Source organism: Diadema antillarum, unplaced genomic scaffold, assembly GCF_040938485.1.
Source record: "Diadema antillarum isolate AM-2024a unplaced genomic scaffold, OU_Dant_1.0 seq00001189_RagTag, whole genome shotgun sequence".
Lineage (NCBI taxonomy): Eukaryota > Metazoa > Echinodermata > Echinoidea > Diadematoida > Diadematidae > Diadema > Diadema antillarum.
This window is the reverse complement of record NW_027271987.1, coordinates 377174-396285: the sequence shown is the minus strand read 5'-3', so window position 1 is coordinate 396285 and position 19112 is coordinate 377174. Positions and strand designations below refer to the sequence as shown.

Here is a 19112-nt window from a genome sequence, read left to right as displayed (position 1 = left end):
GTTCACCCATGTGTAAAGTTTCCCTTTTTATTGACTTATCAAGTTGATAGCCAATTAAATTACCTTTCATATGGTATATAATACGTTAACATTTCACCAAACATTCTATGAGTAATATAAACTTGAAAAAGTGTTTACTTTCTTTTTTTGCTGAGTGTATTATATAGTTGTGAAAGTTTGATTGTGTTGGTTTTCATTATTATACAGATTTTAGATTTTTAAAAAAATCAGCAACAACCTAGTTTTTGTTACGTTTATGTGTAAAGCTGAAAAAATATTTTTAGGTACTAGTTTTAGTTTGCAAATTATATAAACCAAACATTTGGCAATGTGTGAAAGTGGTATTCAGTTGTGTATCTGCATAAAGGTGGAAGTACAAATAGTAATACTCAGTAGTAGTTGAGTAGTAGTAGTAGTCAAAGCATGAACAACAGTTATGATAAAAATAATGATATCAGTGAAAATAATTATAATGAGATATCTATCACAATAAGAGGAACTGAGTTTAGATGAGGGAGATGTCTTTTCATATATCACTGATATTGCTGAAAGCTTTCTGCTTTTCTGCCATTGAATGTGTAGAGTAGAGCAAAATACACTGTCTCCTTGGTGTATATTGATATAGGGCCATAGTTGTAAAGCTTGCTCATCTGAAAATAGATTTTCTGACCACGAGAGAGAAGAGAAAGAGGATGCCTCAAATTGTACAGATCTTCTATTTGCAGATCCAATGCATGCTTAGCATTGTCCTCATTTGAAAGGTCAACAGCGAAGCAATAAATCCTGGCTGATTTACACTCCCAATAAACAAAACTCCTCTTACCCAAATTGCAGTAGAGATAAACTGGGCTCCTCAGGCACTGGCTCCTGTGATGCTGTGAAAACTCAAAACCACAAGAAAATTTCTCCCCCACCCCCCCCCCCCCCCCCCATGCTGTCAAGAGTGTACTAGCATCATGGTGAATGAATGAAGATTTACTGCAAATCTCTTTTCTATAAATCATTTATCATTACAATCAAAACCAACATGATTCACTCATCTTATAGAATAAATGAGGATATTGTACATGCCTTCAATCAATCTTGGATCTTAATAAGGAATAATTTAGTCAGGAATTCAGTACATGAGTCAGCTCATGTGTATTCATCTCCAGAAGCAGACAACCAAAAGATATCATTCGAACATTGTTATATTTTCACATACAGAGTGCACAGTATACTTTTGTTTGTGTGTTTGTTCATATAAATTATTATGTGCATGTGTGTGTAAACCAGCCTATTTTGTGAAATTAGTAATCCACCCGCATAATGCCTTGTTGAATATTGTGTCGATTCATTCTGGACAACCACTGATTTGTTTGAATACAAACAGTCTTCATAGTGTGCTCACAGGATCAATATTTGTCTCTTATTGATCACCAAGAAGGGGCGACCTCATTTCAAAGGCTGCCCTCACGTAGAAGCGAAGAGTGAAGCTCTTCATATCACGGTATTGTCATTCATATCTATCCTTCAGCTGCCATACTTAGCTTTTACATAGTGACATTGAATCATACTTTTGATATTTTTCTACTTCGACAATGTCTGTTGTAGACATACTGCTTATGTAGCATCCTGGGATCACGTGTTCACTTCTATAGTTTGTAGTTATCAAAATCCTCCCTGCTCACTGCTTTGCTGCAGTAGCTGTGTTCTCAGAAATGCAGTGGTCACCTCTTACACTTCGCCTGCCCCAAGGAGCTATGGCAGTGGATTGCAGTAATGGGGCCCAGGGATAACCTTGAACGCAGACTTTCCCATAGTGACTCATTCTCACTCATTCCCCAGCCAATCAGGGTCTGATTGATGAACAAGTCATGCCTTTGTCTGCTCTATAGAAAACTACAACAAGAACGGCACAGAACGAGATGGAAATAGACATGTTTCATCCCGTGCTCTGCTCTAGTAGTCATTAATGATTGAGGCTCTGAATCAGTTGTTATGATTGTGAAAAAATTGGGAGAATGCGCACAACATGCCCAGTATTTCTCAAGCAAGGCAATACTACCACCTGTGGTAGTGTTCAATGAGAAATTTTGAATATTTTGCATCAGTTTGATATGAAAGAAATGTATTCAACAGGTTCATTTTAGCCCTAGTGGCAGTAGCTGATATGTGTTGAACACATTAAAAGTACATCCAGTCATTAACTTCATAAAGTTAAAATGATACATATAGCTGTCTTGTATTCTTCAACAGAAAATAAACTGAATTGGCACATCCAGAAAGGAGAGAACCCAAATATTCTGCCCCTTATAAACTTCATTTATGACAGAGAGAGTGCTTTGTCACACATGATATACAGTAGGTGCCTATGTACTTTCCACCATGAGAATATTTTTAAAAACTGCTGATTTTTTTTTTCTCACTACTGCGCTCTGTCCCACTCACTCAGCCGAACAATAAAATAATTTACTGATGTATTCAAATATTATGGTAGTTTTCCAAGAGAACTTAGTATTGTAACAAACTATACCACCCATCTGTATCTATGTCCAATACATTTCACTACTAGGGATCTAGATGGCATTTGTTGTTGCTATGTTATGCAAGTCTGAAGTAACCTTCTATAATTGTCAGAATCAAATGTAATGCATCTCTGAATTTGAACACGCTTGGAAAGTGGTCTACTCAGCTACCATAAAGGACTGTAAATGTATGCAATGAGATTGCAGGGCTCGACACTAACGGCGGCCCGGTGGCCCGGGGCCACCAAAAATGAAAGTCGGGCCACCAAATTTCAGAAAAGGGCAAATTTGGTGGCCCACCTCGGGCCACCCAAATTTTTTGAAAAGTGTGTCAATAAATTCGTAACTTTTTGCGCCAGAAATGCATAAATGCATGCGGCGGGTGTGCGACTTATCAAAAAAAAAAAAAGGACTTTTATCAATTTTTTTTTTTTTCGGGCCACCAAATTTTTCTCTCGGGCCCACCAAAAATTTGAAATTGATGATTTTGGTGGCCCCATCGGGCCACCGAAAAATAAAGTTAGTGTCGAGCCCTGAGATTGCCTCATGTACTAGAAAGAGAGATTTGAATCCTTTAAAAATGTATTCACTGAACTACACTAATTGTATTCTCTGTCACACCAATTATCTACCCTCAAGGGTACCACCTCTGTAGCCTTTACTGAGTGTAAATCAATGAATCAAAAGCAGGAAATCATGTGATTAATTTCTGGAGCATGTGCATCTTGTGTTCAGTAAAATAACAAAAGTTTTCACACTGCTTCACAGGGAGTGAAATCATGAAACTGATTGGCAAAACTTGACAAGTTTGAAGGTGACAACAGTGTGAAGTTTAGTGAGCCACGTAACAAGGATCCTTCAGGGAAACTCAAAATAATCATTCATTTGACCATGTCATTGCTTGCCTGATATTTCAAACTGAGTAGGATGAGGATTTGATTTTTCACAGAATTATGTGACAAGTTTATCCCCTTGTCTTGAATCGTGTGTAATGAGGTGCGATATTATGAATGTATTCCAAGCAGAGTTAGGTAAAAATAGGTTATGATAATGAATGATATTTCATAACTGAGTCATAACATGGCTGGTGGTTCTTAGTCACATGACCAAGATGACTCCTCCAAAATAATGTTTGGATTAAATAATATTATTACATTATAACTTCACTTCATTGATTGATTGCTTTATTTTATGACAGAAGTCTTCTAGCAGAACCCTATAAGAAAATTTGGATTGCAGATATGTTAGTGCAAGAATATTCAAGGGAAATATAAACTGAGAGTGCAAACAGTACAACCCAAGAAATATTGGTGTGTTTTCATTGGTTTGTTTTCATTAGTGAGGTTCCATCATTATGATAATAACTTATATTGCAAATCTCCTGTAACCATGTTAGGCATCATTCATTCAATACACAAGATAATGGTGTGGGATAGGGGAGCCTGATACATGCAATTTCTGGTGCTAGAATGTTTTAACTTGTAAACAAGTATGTGACAGTAGGACATATTTCCACTTAACTCCCTCAGGTCAACTGTCAACATGCCTGCCAAACCTCCCAGCCCATCCACCTAGCAATTTATGGGATCCGTGCATTTCTGAAAAATTGTGGAGTCTGTATTAATGTAGGTCATGGCAGGATGTTTACCACTCCTCACCACACTAATCAAGTTCATGTAAACAGACTGGAAAGCAGTTAATTTGCATGTGAGCTCTGCACTGCATCACACAGCATGCTGACAAACTTGGGATTCTGGGCTGGGAGAGGAGCATTGATGTACCCTGGGCAGGGTATAAAGTGACTTGATAAGCCTTTATTTAGACACATATTTATCATTCACACTCAGGAGATTTTCATGTGGGCACCATCCATTACGTTCTGGAGCCTGACTGAATATAAACCAATTGGATCAGGGAGGAATACATTATAAGACGCAGCTGTGCTACAATGTGACTCCAATGCGACTGTTATCTGTCCTTATGGCAAAGCTAAACGTAGTTTGCGTGCACTGGCAAACAATATTGGGAATTGAGGCTCCAGTGCTTTTTTTATTTACCACAAAGACTGCTTTCTATAGATGAATATGGCCTTGAAAAGCTTTCTGCTAGATGTCACTGACATACTTTGCCTTTTCACATGAATGTTCTGGTATGATAATTGATCAAATACCATGGCGTGATTGTCATCAGCTATCTCTTCTTGCAGGAATTCTCTTGTTCTTTCTTTCAATTATTTAGTACCTCATAAGCTGAGGTTGCAGCATGCTTACTTGTTCTATTTCAATTCCTTTTGGACCTTGCCTGGTGATAATGTTCATGATCTTCAATTGATTTATGATTTTTTTTTAGAGAAGATTTCGAGAAAAAAAAAAAATCATTGACATACTCAAGAAGTGTTTGAGACCTTTTCAGAGGAGTAAAAATCTTTTCTAATTATATCTCATGATATTCAACATGTTACCCATCATCTTCCTTTACAATGACGTTTTTATCAAGTAAATCAATATCTTGTCGGTCTTGTCTGGCAAAGTGTTACAGTTCATGATAAGTGCAGCAGAACAGGGTAAAAATGGTTTTCAGGTAGAATAGGGTGAAAATGGCTTTCAGGGAAGATTTCAGAAAATATAACACTTTTTCTTATTGGTCTGAGAAGGCAAAACGCAAGGCTGACTTAGTGTGAATCAATTTACATCATGCAGGCATACATAGAGAATCAACTAACTCTGAGAATGCAGTTTGCAGAGCCCTTCTTTCATCATTGCATACTGTGGAATACTACTATGTGATCAGTTTTTGGATATACTGTAAAACCATAATCTTTCGTGGCCTGAAGTTTTCGCGAATTTGAGCTGATGGCCTTTTTCGCAGTATGAAACTTTTGCAATTGCCACTGGCATTCAATGCATTGGGTACACAAAACCTCTTGTGTGAATCTTGGCTCCTTGCGTGAAAGTCACAAAAATATGAGTGCTCAAATTTCGGGTTTTACAAGTAGTATCATCTAAAGGAAATAATGTATCAGGCAAACATGAACATCTCCTTGACAAGGACACAAGAATAGGTGGCTTCACACTTAAAAAGAGAGATCTTGATAGACTACGGACCTGATGAAGTAAAGGGTTAATGGTAAAAATATGTTCCTAAAAACCTCGTTATAACACTGTTTTACCTGATAGAATGTATATTGTTTAGTAATTCATAATTAACATGATTGGTTTTTGTATGCTGCTTTTTTTATTTTTTTTTTCTTTTCTTGTTTATTTCTATTTGTATAATCATGTTTTTGATCTCTGTAATTTTGTTTGATGTTGTTTAATAAAACAATTGAAAGATTAAAAAAAAAGAGAGACTGCCACAATTCAGTCTCCCCCAGAACTACGTTGATGAAACAAGCCAAAGATTCCGCCACCTCAATTGTTTGCCTCTACAGAATTGCTAAAACTTGCCTGAAGGCAGCCATATGAATTCGTAAGAATATTGTCCTTATAATTAGTTTACAATAGTAGGGAGGATTTAGTAAAGCCACAAAGACCCAACTGAAATCAGTTTGAATAGAAAGAGCAGTATAACTTGCAGTACTTGCATAGAACCAACATTTTTATAGTAAGTATTGTTCTCGACTAATTAAATTTTTACAATTCTTACAAACACACCCATGGCAGTGCAAATGCAGTAGACCTCTTACTGTGACCATACCCACTGACCCCGCCCTGTAGCCACACTCTATAGCATGCTCCTAGGACAGTCACCAGTAAAATATTACTCTTGTCATCCACGCACTGTGCCTCTATTCTCTCCTTCTCTCCCTCTCATTCTCTCATTCTTTCTCTCGGTCATTCTCTTTCTCTGTTCCCTCTACGTGATTTTCGTGATCCCATCTTCTCTTCCTGAGCAGTCTTCCCCCTGGGCCCTCACGGTGATATCTCCAGAGAAATAAACCGTGTTCACATGCATGTATCCCAAGGTGATCGTGAACTCGGGTTTAGCCAGGCATATCACTGCATGCTCTGTTTCCGCCATCTCATCGCACATGTATGCCATAGAAAAATGAAATGCACCTGTTGCCAGTTATGAAATCAGCAATAATGCTAACAAATCATCTTTTATTCATACTAGTTTGACAGCTATGTTCCTTCATGAAAAAAAAAAAAAAATCTTCAAACATGTGGCACCTCTTAAATCAATCATGTCCATGCCATGCATACAGTATTAGATTCATTTCAGAGCAGTTCAAATAGTTGATGAAAGCGAATGTTTGACTTTTATCATTAAACAAGTATGCACCGTGTAAGAGATGAAAAGTCGTCTTCTTCATTTGCACTCAGCTAGAACTGTGAACACGCCCTGAGATTGCAGATGAAATTATGTGCATTTTACCGCCTTGGATACCGTGGTAGGCCGTTTGATCAGGTTATTACACAGACTCATCTCTTTACCCAGAGGCCCCTGTGGCTTGGTGTCCAATAAATATCCTAGACTCTAATTAAGAATGCGGCAAACTTGCAGTGAGTTGAACACAGGATTGAATCTTGTTTAGTGTTTTGCTTTCTCTTTTCTGCCAACCTCCCTTTTGTTCATTTTTTCTTCTTCTTCTTTTATTTAGTAATAGGGCATTCATTCAAGAATCCTAAAGTAAATCATTTTGGGATTTATTACTTCAATGCAAATTATCATGCTTTGACTGGTAAGCCTTATATATACATGACACTGTTGTATATTTTGTTGGGTTTGTTGTTCTATGTGTTTACCATTGTGTGTCTTCCATAGGTATGCACAACTTGTGCAATTGGCTGTGAAAATTAACCTTCATGCAAGTCATGCTTGATATCTTTGCCCTTTCTGAGTATTAACATGATCACTGGCTCCATGTCAACAGATTTTGGGTTGATGTAGCCAGGGTCTCATACTATGTAATTATTTAGCTTGCTAGACTTACCATGTGTACAAACTTTGTATTACTAGTACATGATTTATTAGCAGAGCTTTGTAGTTCCAGAGTTGTAATTATGTGCCATGTAAGGGGATTATGTGGTGTATCTTCATCTGTTTTGGTGAATCAAGTCATATCTATGGTTGGCACATATTTTAAAGGTCCAGTTTACCTTTGGGAGCATGCAGTCATTTGCAAAATGTTCAAGAGATCGCCTTTCATGCATATGTGTAGGTCTGTTGTACCACAAAACACCCTTCCATGTGAAAGTTTTGCAATAAAGCCTAAGTTATAAGGAGATGTCAGCATTTTTCCCAATAAACCGTAACGGTATACGGTTTAGTTTGGAAACATTTCTATTATAACTATTGTTCACATTTTGTATATTTAACAATACTTAGAATCGATTTTACTTATTCAAGTTTTCACAGTGGTTGTTTCTATCCCTAACTCACACTTTAGAACTATTTTAAGCACTAATGCTGGGTTTTCGTTTCAGCTGCAAATGGTAAATTATGCCTTTAAGCATGCAGAGTCCACTGTAAAAATGTGACCACACTTCCATACATACACTAGACCAATGCACTCTGAGACAGTGCCTTTACACTGCTTGTTGATGCAACTCAGATGTTTGAGAAAATATCCAGCAGACTGCAATGATAAAGCTCACAGTATCAGCATGTGTATAATCTGCTTTTAAGTTCTAGATATTTGTGTGTGCATCATTATAACAAAACAAAGTCAAACCAAACAACATGGCAAGAAGTCTGGAAACAAAAATATCATTTTTTGCAAACATGTTGTTTTGAAAAGGAATCACTGTCAACTTCTATTTCATGAAAAAAGGAAGCAAATCAGGGAGGAAAATTAGATAAACCATTCCTATAACTTGCTGGTCTCCTGTCTCTTGAGTATTTCAGATATATGTTTGTTTAATGTCTGAGATGCCGCAAAGTGCTGGTAACCTCACTGTCTGAAAAGATTTAACAAGCTGATCATATGCCAGCATGCCCGCAAAAGTAGCATCTTGAATTTCATCCCATAAAAAGGAATCTCAGTCTAGCAATCAGCTGGTATAGTCATTTTGCAGTGGTGGTCATGTACACCGGAAATATTCCACTAACAAACATAATTGGAGTCATGGTGTGTATGTTTACTGGATCCGTCGTATTTTCCCCCTTGCTTCTCACCAAATGAAATAGCAAGTGCAAGATTGCTAGTTGGGTTTCGATGTCAATATTTGTGGCACCTTGTGAAATGAGTTTCCCACCTGCTCAAACAAGTGTCAATTGTCAATCTTCATGTAGCTTGGTAGGTGGGATCCCCTGGAACCATTTCCTCTTAGAACCATGCAGTTTGAACCAAGAAACTTGAACATCTTCATACCAACACTGTTGGATTAGCTGTGATGCTCCACATATCTTTGCATCTTTCTGATAGAGATATAGAGAGGAGACAGCTCTTGAGACATTGTCTCTGTTTACAACTAAAGTGATTATTTTCAGGTATGTATATTTGCCCCCTCACCCTGATACTCGGAAAGTTGCTAATCTCCTGGATATTGTACTGGATGGAGTCCTCTCGTTTTAAGAGCAGAGGTATCATCTGCATTACTGTAAAGAAGGGCATTGGTAGTGAGCATGCCATCTTGAACATTAATAGGCCTTGGAGTATTCCACTTGTACAAGCTTGTCATTCTCTTGACACACATGTCATTTTGAGATGTTTATGACTCGGTGCATAATTTCAAACATATCCTTGAAGTTGGATGAAAGACCACAAATTACACAAATTGATTGCTCTGCAAACATATTCTAAGAGAATTGTTTTGACTTTTGTATAGATTGTGAATTAAAATCTTGGAAGTCTCAGATTTTAAAAGACATCTCAAGTTCTATTTTCTATACATAGAAACCATAGGATAGATGCAAATAACATTTTGAAAGAAGGGAAAAAATACTTGTCAGTAATCCTCCAAGCCCAAATTACCTTCTTTCTTTCCTTATTGAATTTTCACCTGTAGACACAAGAAAACCCTGTAAAGTTCTGAAATTCTTCTCCGGTATGTGTATCTCCCTACCAGACCAAAGGTGTTGATCTCACAAATCAATTTTGATTGTAGCTCTGACATGGGTAGTGTCCACTTGGCGGAAAAAAATCAATATCCTGGTTAAAGGTGAACAAAACGTTGCATGTGACCAGTCTGACCACTCTAGAAGGTGGGATGGTTTGTACAATGAGCACACAACTAAGTCAATTCCCACAGGCAGCACATTATCATCTCACATTATGCTGTTTTGTAATAGGAGCCATGCACTGCTCTATTGGTCATAAAATGCAGCATTGAATGGTAAAGGCTTGAAGCAAGAATGTTTGATGCTGATTCAATCTACAACAACAAAAGATGTTTATTCATTCTGTCTTTTCTTTCTCATGCAGAGAGGGATTTTTCTTTGTATCATAACAATGTGATACAACCTTGTAGGGAGGGTTTCTTATAGATAAGCTTTGCAGTTTGGGAGTAGCTGTATATTGTTCAATAACAGATTGTGCATGAGTGCCTCATGACTATAGTTTTAATGTGCAATGTGTAATACAGAGTGGCATGTTTCAATACTAGATGAAGGATAGTCAAATTTATAGATAAACTAGAGAAGCACTCTGAGAGCGCAGACCTCCGCCAAGCATGCAGGCTCTCATTTTCACCACTGACCTTGTTCTTCCGTAGAGATATCAGTGATTTCCACCCATACATACTTATAGCATTGTGTGCTGAAAGTTGCCTGATTTCCCAATATAGAAGCCTTTGTTACGTCATAAACCCTCAGCTGCACAGTGTGCCTCGCCCTAGCAGAAACTAGAGCACGCACTTTAGTGCGCGCATGGAAACCTCAATACGTGCAGCCTGAACTCCCAAGTTCATTGACCCTACCTGTCAAAATGTCAAAGATCCTTCATAAATTCCCAAAAAATTCTCGGATCACGACCAAAATTTAATCATCTATTACTTATATCATTCTAAACCTTTCCTGCAAGTTTCATCCAAATCCATTAACTAATTTTTGAGTTATTTTGCACACGGACGAACGAACACACAAACCAACGGTAACGAAAACATAACCTTCTCCCTTGGTGGAGGTAATTAATTCATTTGGCAGTAAACAGAAATCCTGAGGAAAAACACTAGACTTCTGAAATAAACAAGACTTTTTCTTTAACAGAAAATTATGTACTGTTGATTTGCTACATGTTTTTTGAACACCCTTATACTTGTGCTGTGGCTGATTTGTATTTTATGAAATCAATTTTCACCCTCTGTACAAATGTATTTATAAAGTCACAACAGTTGATCTACATTTTAACAAATATGTCAAGAAATAAGAAAAAAAAATCAGCCATAGCACATCTTCACCCCTTTGCATTTATATTCTCTCTTTTAACTATTGTTCTTGTTAATAGAAAAGTTGTGACTCAGTGAGTTGCACGATTTATTTTTTGTAGAGTTTGTATTACTAAGTATGTACATCCAATCCCACATAAAGCTCTGTATCCACCTCATTCCCTCATTTCTTATTCATCAGAAATAACAGATAATTTCTCTTGAATGGTATTTCATAACCAAAACCATCTTATTCCCCAAAGATGTTTGGTTCAATTCCTATGTTTTTTCACAAATTTTTTTCTTCTGTTTGCTACGTTGAATTCATTGTTACAAGAAAAAGAAAAAGTGAATGTGGACATGTATTACGCTGACTGAGTTCATCTGCACTATGTTGAACTAAACTTTATACAAGTGACCGAAATGTGTCATGTTGCATAAAGGCTTCTTAGGTTCAGAGGGGCAATGGGAAGGTCCAAGCTAGATGAAAGTACACTAGGCACAGCGCAACGGATGCAGAAGTCATCAAGGGGAATCACTGATACACAAGGACTGATGAAGCAGTCAGGCTTAAAAGCAGCTTGCTTTTTCTGGTATCATTACTGATTCTTAGCCAATCTTCTTGCCTGGAGTACTTGTATCATCTTGTACTGGCCTTGATATAGATCTTGCTCTTCAGCAAAAGTACTATATTTTTCTCTATCATCACTCAAGAATGCAAGGTTACCAATTATTGGGAGCATTGAATATACAATGTATAAGATTTATGTTAATGAAGTATCGTGCAGGCTATTTTTGAAATCTTGTGAAATTGCTCAGAGTTCAACTTGTACATTGTGCACACAGTATGTGATCCACATGATAATATAAAAGATACATTTATAGAAATATCTCACCAGTAAATGATGCTAGGGATTGAAATTCATACAATGTATATATATATATATATATATATATATATATACAGAGGTTTTTACACCACAAATAGAAGGATACTCCACAATATCATGCAGACATTAGAGAGAATATCTACATAAGGGCTTTTTACACTTGTGTTTCTTAACCCCGGACTTTCTCTGACCCAGGACTATCGTTAGTCCCGTACCAATTTTTTCAGCTTTTTACACTGGCCAATTAGTCCTGCACTATCTCTTGTCCGGGGCTAAGGAGAAAACTGACCTTTTTACACTTGTATTTCTTAGCCCCGGACTTTCCAAACCACATGAATATTCATGATTACGCTGTGCACTGTACACGTACACGCACGCACCGGCAGCACTTGATTACCTCGTTTCTGATTGGTCAGTGGGGGTCGGACTTCGTCTCCGTCGCTTAGCCCCGGATTATTTTTTCGTTCTGTTTACACTCACTTGCTTGGCACCGCAATTGCGGTGCTAACCCTACCAATTTTGCAGGGCCAGATAGTACCGGACTATCGGTGGGGCTAGCCCACTTTGGCAAAAACGAGTGTAAACAGAAAGTAGGCTAAGGATAGTCCCGTACCAACGGTGGGGCTAAGGCCCCCCCCCCCCCTTAGCCCCACCGTTGGTACGGGACTAAGCAAAAATTTACAAGTGTAAAAAGCCCTAAAGAGGATATGAATATGTAATGCCAAGGGGTTATGACTTTATGTGAAATCTCACATAGAAACTAATTACTGTATATTAAAAAGCTGTTATTTTTGTGAATGGGGAGGTCACAGACATTTTCGCGAGATGTTGTTTTCGCAAATTGACACCAACACTATTGTAACTGCACTATACCCTTGCGCGTTGCAACATTTTTGCATGCTGTTGATATGAGATCCAAAATAACAGCTTATACAGTTTAGCATAATTATGATGATATCTCAGTGTCCAGCATGTATTTTGACATTTGCTGTCCTCATCATAAGATAAAAACTAGAAATGTCGCTATGGCGACTGATGCCTCCGCCATAATGCATGATTCTCCCAATATGTGTATAGTACAATGTCTTCACAATGTGTGATGACAGTTTCACATAACTGGCAAAATACCGAAATAACAGGGGTGTCAGAAATATCTTGAATGTTCACTTTCCACGAACTGGGTTTGCTATAACTGTCTATTAAAGAGTGCAGGTACACATATTTGGGGAATTGAAAATTTTTACTTGACTTCTGACCAACCTTATTATGAGTTTATGCATTGAGTATAATTTTCAAGGTATGAAGAAAGAGTGTAATTACAGTACAAAATATATATATTTTTTTGCATTTAAACCTGACTTTTGAACCTTAACCTTTGACCTTTGACCCTCTGACTGGAAATTGCCAAGAGAATCTCCATTAAGTAATACATGTACATATATCAAATTTTAAAACTAATAATGCAATCATTGCATATACTAGTATATGAGGGAAATAGTAACATTTTGAGGAGTTGACCTTGACCTTTGACCCCCTGACTATTGACCCATGACCCCTAAATTCCCTAGATAATCCCTGCCAGTCAGTACATGCATATGTACCAAGTTCCATGAAGATACATTGAACCATTTGCGAGAAAAGTGATATTGCAACATTTTCACCTTACCTTTGACCTTTTGACCTTTGACCTTAAGACATGAAACTCTCTCTAAAGAATCTTTACGCAGTAGTACATGTATACACTAAGTTTCAAGAAAATAACTGTGGGCATTGCATAGATATGGGGGAAATAGCAACATTTTTAGCATTTGACCTTGACCTTTTGACCTTTGACCTCTTGCCAATGTCACTAAAACCTACTCAACTAATTGTCCCATCATACATCATCCTTGGACCAAGTTTGGTGAAAGCTGCTTCATCCAGTTTTGAGTTATCACGTAAACAGATAAATTTTAGGATTTGACCTTGATCTTTGACCTTTGACCTCCGTCCGATTTCACTGAAAAACTAATCAAGTAATCGTCCCATCATATATCATCCTCCAACAAAGTTTGGTGAAATTTGCTCCACCCAGTCTTGAGTTATCGTGTAAACGGATACAATTTCATGATTTGACCTTGAACTTTGACCTTTGACCTTTAGCCGATTTCACCCAAAATCTAATCAAATCATTGCCCCATCATACTTCATACTTGGACCAAGTTTGGTAAAATTCCAGTAAATATTACTCAAGTTATCGTGTAAACGAAAGCGGACGGACGTACAGACGTACGGACGTACGGACGTACGGACGTACGGACGTACGGACGTACGGACGGACGGACAACCCGAAAACATAATGCCTCCGGCACCACTTCGTGGCGGAGGCATAATAATAGCATAAGAAACAATGAGGATAGTGTACTACATGTTGAACATGTATTTGTGAGAATTGATAGACAAAAAGATGATGGATTCCATCTTGTTTCATTTTCACATGCTCAACTCTAGAATGGAATCAGTTTAAGTTTGCACTAGAAGTTTATCATAAATGGTACTATATGTCACGGGAGATTAATGACTAAAATTGATCAGTGCATATTGAAACTCTACTTTATTGTAAAGAGAAGCATTTACTATTGTGAGTTTGCTGTGGATCAAGTGTACACTGGTTGAAACATGGATCAGGGGGGTGTTTCATAAAGCTGTTCGTAAAGTTACGAACGACTTACGAGCGACTGGCGATCAGTTCTTGTGCTGAATTATGGAAATTCTGATAAGTATAGCACATCAGAACTGATCACCAGTCGCTCGTAAGTTGTTCGTAACTTTACGAACGGCTTTATGAAACAGGGCCCTGGTATCTTTTCAAATGGAGTCATCTATTGAAATATGGGCATCAATATTTAAAGCTGATTTATTGGATGGCTGTCAGAATTAAGCAGTATTGGAGAGGCAATTGCCTTGATTGGTGTTTTTGTCTTTGCCAGGTTATTGAGTGAGTTGTTCCGCCAAATTAATTCTTATTGAATTTGCAGTCAGTATTAAATATTCATTGTAAAGTTTCACTTCCTGTATATAAGTGCTGCTTACATCTATTTACCTACTCACCCACTGGGAGCAGATGTGTTTTAAGTGTGTATGTAATGTGTGTTGTATGTGTGTGTGTGTGTGTGTATGAGTGTGTGATTCACCTTGTGCAATATTGTTTCCATTCCTGGTAAAAGAAAAAAAATGTTTGTTCTTTTGGCAAGATGTGTTTCTTAACTGTTCACATATTACAGGTTAAGGCACAATTTCTGTAAGTCTTGCTATAATATTGTATGTGTATACAGGGCTCGATATAAGCGATGGCCCAGAGCCCCTGAAAATTGATGTCGGGCCATCAAATTTTAAAAAGCTTTGATCTTTTGGTGGCCCAATCAGTCAATTTAGCTTCAAAATGGATTATTCTGTCTTCTTTTATTTCAGGAGGATACACTTGGATTTTTTTTTTTCTGTTTTTCTTCTTTCTTTTTTTTTGTTAGGGTCACCAAAGTTAATTGAAAGATATCAGTGGCCTGTACAGGCCACCTGAGAAGATTTGTGTCAAGCAGTGGTATTGTAAAACCAATACATTCGCAACATGAAGCTTTAATGAATTGCCACTGGCATTCAGTGCATTGGGTAGAAGAAATAAAAACTTCCATGTGCACTTTACTTCCACAAATTTTGGCTCCTTGCGAAATTCGCATAAGTTTCATGCATGCGAACATTTCTGGTTTTACAATGTAAAACGTCGAGAGAGAGAGAGATAATGATAAAACATTACAATGATTTGATATTTTAGGAGTGTTCCGTGCTTTGTACTGCAATATTGTAGCCCAAGCATGAGGTCAATAAACAGCAGGTTTTAATGTATCACTTACATCTAGAGAAAGGGGATCATATGACTGATCAGTCGGGCTTATAGTAGAACTAGCATAGAACCTTCTTCCACTCCTCCTGAAGGAGGGTAAGGGAGGGAAAACAGGTGGGGTGCATTTCATATCTACTGAAGATGAAATATAGTGCTACTAAAAAGTAGATAATTTAGTGCATACATGACCGTTGTAATTGTTGCCCAGCATGAATTGCTGTGAGTGGGACCAAGAGAAACTGTCCTCCAGCAGGTGGTCATGCGGGGACAATAGATGACAGATTGTTCCAAGGGGAACTGATGTATCATGTGTCAGGGAGGGAGCAAGAGAGGAGGTGTCTCAGTTTTCAGGGGTGTTCAGTTTCAGCATCAGATTTCCTTTGTCATGACTGGGCACAAATATCTTGAATTTTGTGTTTGTTTTGATGGGAATACATATCCATACCTCACTCTGCCATATCTGCTTGAGTGCTACTGTTATTAAAACAAATATAGTCTATAAATGCATCTATCCATCTGATTTTAGTGCATTTTTCTTGAACTTTACAATCTACAGCCAATCCATTATGTATCATGAAATATTATTTCAAGCTCAGTCTGTTAACTAGTGTACACATTGAATTTTCAAAAATTAGTTACTTTTCATCAATCTCTAGATGTGTGTCATAAATGGAATTTGTGTGGAAACTCAATAAATGACATAAAATGAAATGAAATTCTCCCTAGAGTTACATGTTATTTTGTTTTCACACATAATATTTATTTGAAGCCAGCCCATGGCCACTAGAGACTATCTAGTAACCAGACTCTACTGGGTTATAAAGCTCTGTTAATGGCAGTCAGTCAGGACTTTTCATGGGCATGTCCATGTCATGATTAATGTCTGATGTGTGATGTACAACTAATAAATCTAATGAGTATCATTGATCATAATACTTTCAAAATTACCAGTACCAGTTGGTTATATTCTCCATGAGAGTATCAGTGAAATATGATGGAAATTTCACTAGCATGGAAAACATTTGTTTTCTGGTAAGCTCTTATGCTGTGTTTGTGAATGATGTTTTTGTTGTTTGGCATCCTTTACCAAGCAGTATTCAAGTGAATGAGTAATTTTGATTGTAATTCGATAAAGGAAAGTAGATTTAAGCAAGACCAGGGGGAAATATTTAGAATGTATGCTCTATAAATAGTGGTTTACTCATTCACTTCATGTCCTACAAGAATTAAGACAATGTTGTATTATGATTTGTTACTTAATATGTCAGCAAAAGAAAAATGAAGGTCATTTCCCTCTATCCATTCTCTCCATAGCATTTTGTGATTTTGGTGAAGCTTTTGCAATCTTTGTTGGTTTTATTTAATTATTTACTTTTACATATTTTGTTTTTGTTTTGTGTTTACTTTTGTTTTGTTTTGTTTTGTTTTGTTTTGTTTTGTAGTTTTTAATTCAAAGTACCAGCTCTGACTGTCTAGTTTTCATTATTCCAGCCTTTCCAGCTGACAAATGATCCTGCCCGCATCAGTATTTTGAAATGGCAGCATTACTCTCAAAATCACACCTATCTCCATAATGGAACCTGCCTTTTGTGACTTCACCATTTTCAAATTTTTATGCAACCCTATCAGCCAGTATGAAGACAGGTACTTAGCCAGATTGCATTGTAGTAGGCCTTTGCATAAAACCTTGAAACTATCAATAACAGCAACAACAAAAAAAAAAAAAAAAAACTCAACAACTCATAACTATCAACCTTGACCTAACTTTGTAATCTATGTGCATCTGCAGTCTATATTAGGAATGGCAAACTCATGCACATGAAGATTGACACATCCACACCTGAGCTGGTGGCATGGGATTAACACATAATTGATATGTAACTTTGTTATAGGACCGTCAAGGTAAAAAGAGATCAAAACAAAATGTTTTAAAGCAACGTGGATTCCAAGTGGATTCGTCGTACAGTAGGTGTCCCAGTGTTGATCAGTTTTGTATTTTTTAAGTTTTTCTGCCCTTCATGCAGGAGTTGATTGTAATGAATTTATCCTTGCGAGTGTGCCATTGACAGCCTTGAGGACTAAAATGTTGGGCGTCATTTTATTCTGCGTTGTTGATTAACCTTTCTGAGGGAGTGTGGGCAGCTACAACTTTAATTATTTCCTACTTCCAGCAGCAGCATCCATTACCAGCATACACGATGGGGGCCTGGGACAGGTGCCCTGAATTTCTCATACACAATAACTTCAATACACTGACAAGCTTTCCCAGGTGTCAGCATTGTTAACAATATGTAGCCTTGATGAATTATTAAGTGTATCAGTTTTGCAATGTGAATGTTGATATACTTCTTGTTCTCCATGGAGCCTGCCTTAGCACCATTCACTTGAATGCATGTGAGTGGAGTAAAAGGCCACTCATCTACTGTAATCTATGAATGCTGCTCAGTTAGGTACTGCTGTAATCAAACAGGCCATGTATATCATTTGTAGAAAAGCAGGGGCTAGATTAAGTTGACATTTTACAGATTGTGTTATGGCAGTGGTAGAAACAAACTACACTTGCGGGGCATCTTGGATGCTTTTGCCTTTAATAACCTTTCATACCTTATAAGCCTGTGATCGATGCGGGAGATGAATTCATGAATTCTATTAGAATACAACATAATGATATACAGTGCATTTATGGTCATCAAATGCAATGTATATTATGAAATGGTTGATGGGTGGTGATTCAAGATATTAAAATTAATAAAAAGAACATTTTCATAGAATGATTTCAGAACGTAAAGCTGAGATAGTGTGATCATGAAATTCCATCTCAATGCAAAATGCATGCATTCAAAAACCTTCATGCAAAGTTTATGTACTTCAGTACCTCAATTCTCTTTTGCTAATCTAATTAAGCTGGTGTATTTAGATTCATTAAAGATCAGTTTATGTCATAAAGGTTATGTCTTGCAAGCGTTAAACTTGACTCCAGTACAGTACTGCTCAGTCTTATCATTCGGAGAGCTATTAATTAAATGATTTCATCAGAGATAATTAGCCATTGCTGTAGGAAACAACTTGTACATGCCAGTGTGTGTGCATAATTGAATAGATATTGATTGTACAATTGCTGTGTGGGATCAGGAAGTGGGATGAGAGAGGCTTAGAGAAATAAATTACTAGTGGCTCAAACATAATGTATAGTCATTTGGATCACTTTAGATTGTCAAATGTTGTCACATTTTATTGATGGCTCTTGGCAAAGATGTGTTTTCCCCTGCATTGTCTTTCGATCCAGCATCATCATCATTTGATAATCAAATCTATATTAGATGTGAACAGGCTTACTTAGTATAGAGCTGACATGTTTTGTGTCTGTCTCTCTGTCTCTCCTCTCTCATCTCTTCATCTTCTTTTCAATCTGTCCTCCCTCTTTTTTTTTCACTCTTCTTTTTCTCTCTCTTAAGACCTTGTCCTAGAACACTTGTTTGTAAAAGATGTAAATGTACAGATCTACACGGCACATACACACACAAACTCA

The 19112-nt window shown here is 37.3% G+C and overlaps 1 protein-coding gene across 1 annotated transcript in view; it reads left to right on the top strand.

The window, feature by feature from the left end:
- The window catches only part of LOC139744549 (contactin-2-like), a 123287-nt gene that overhangs the window by 43248 nt on the left and 60927 nt on the right, over nucleotides 1–19112 (top strand). The window lies entirely within an intron of this gene.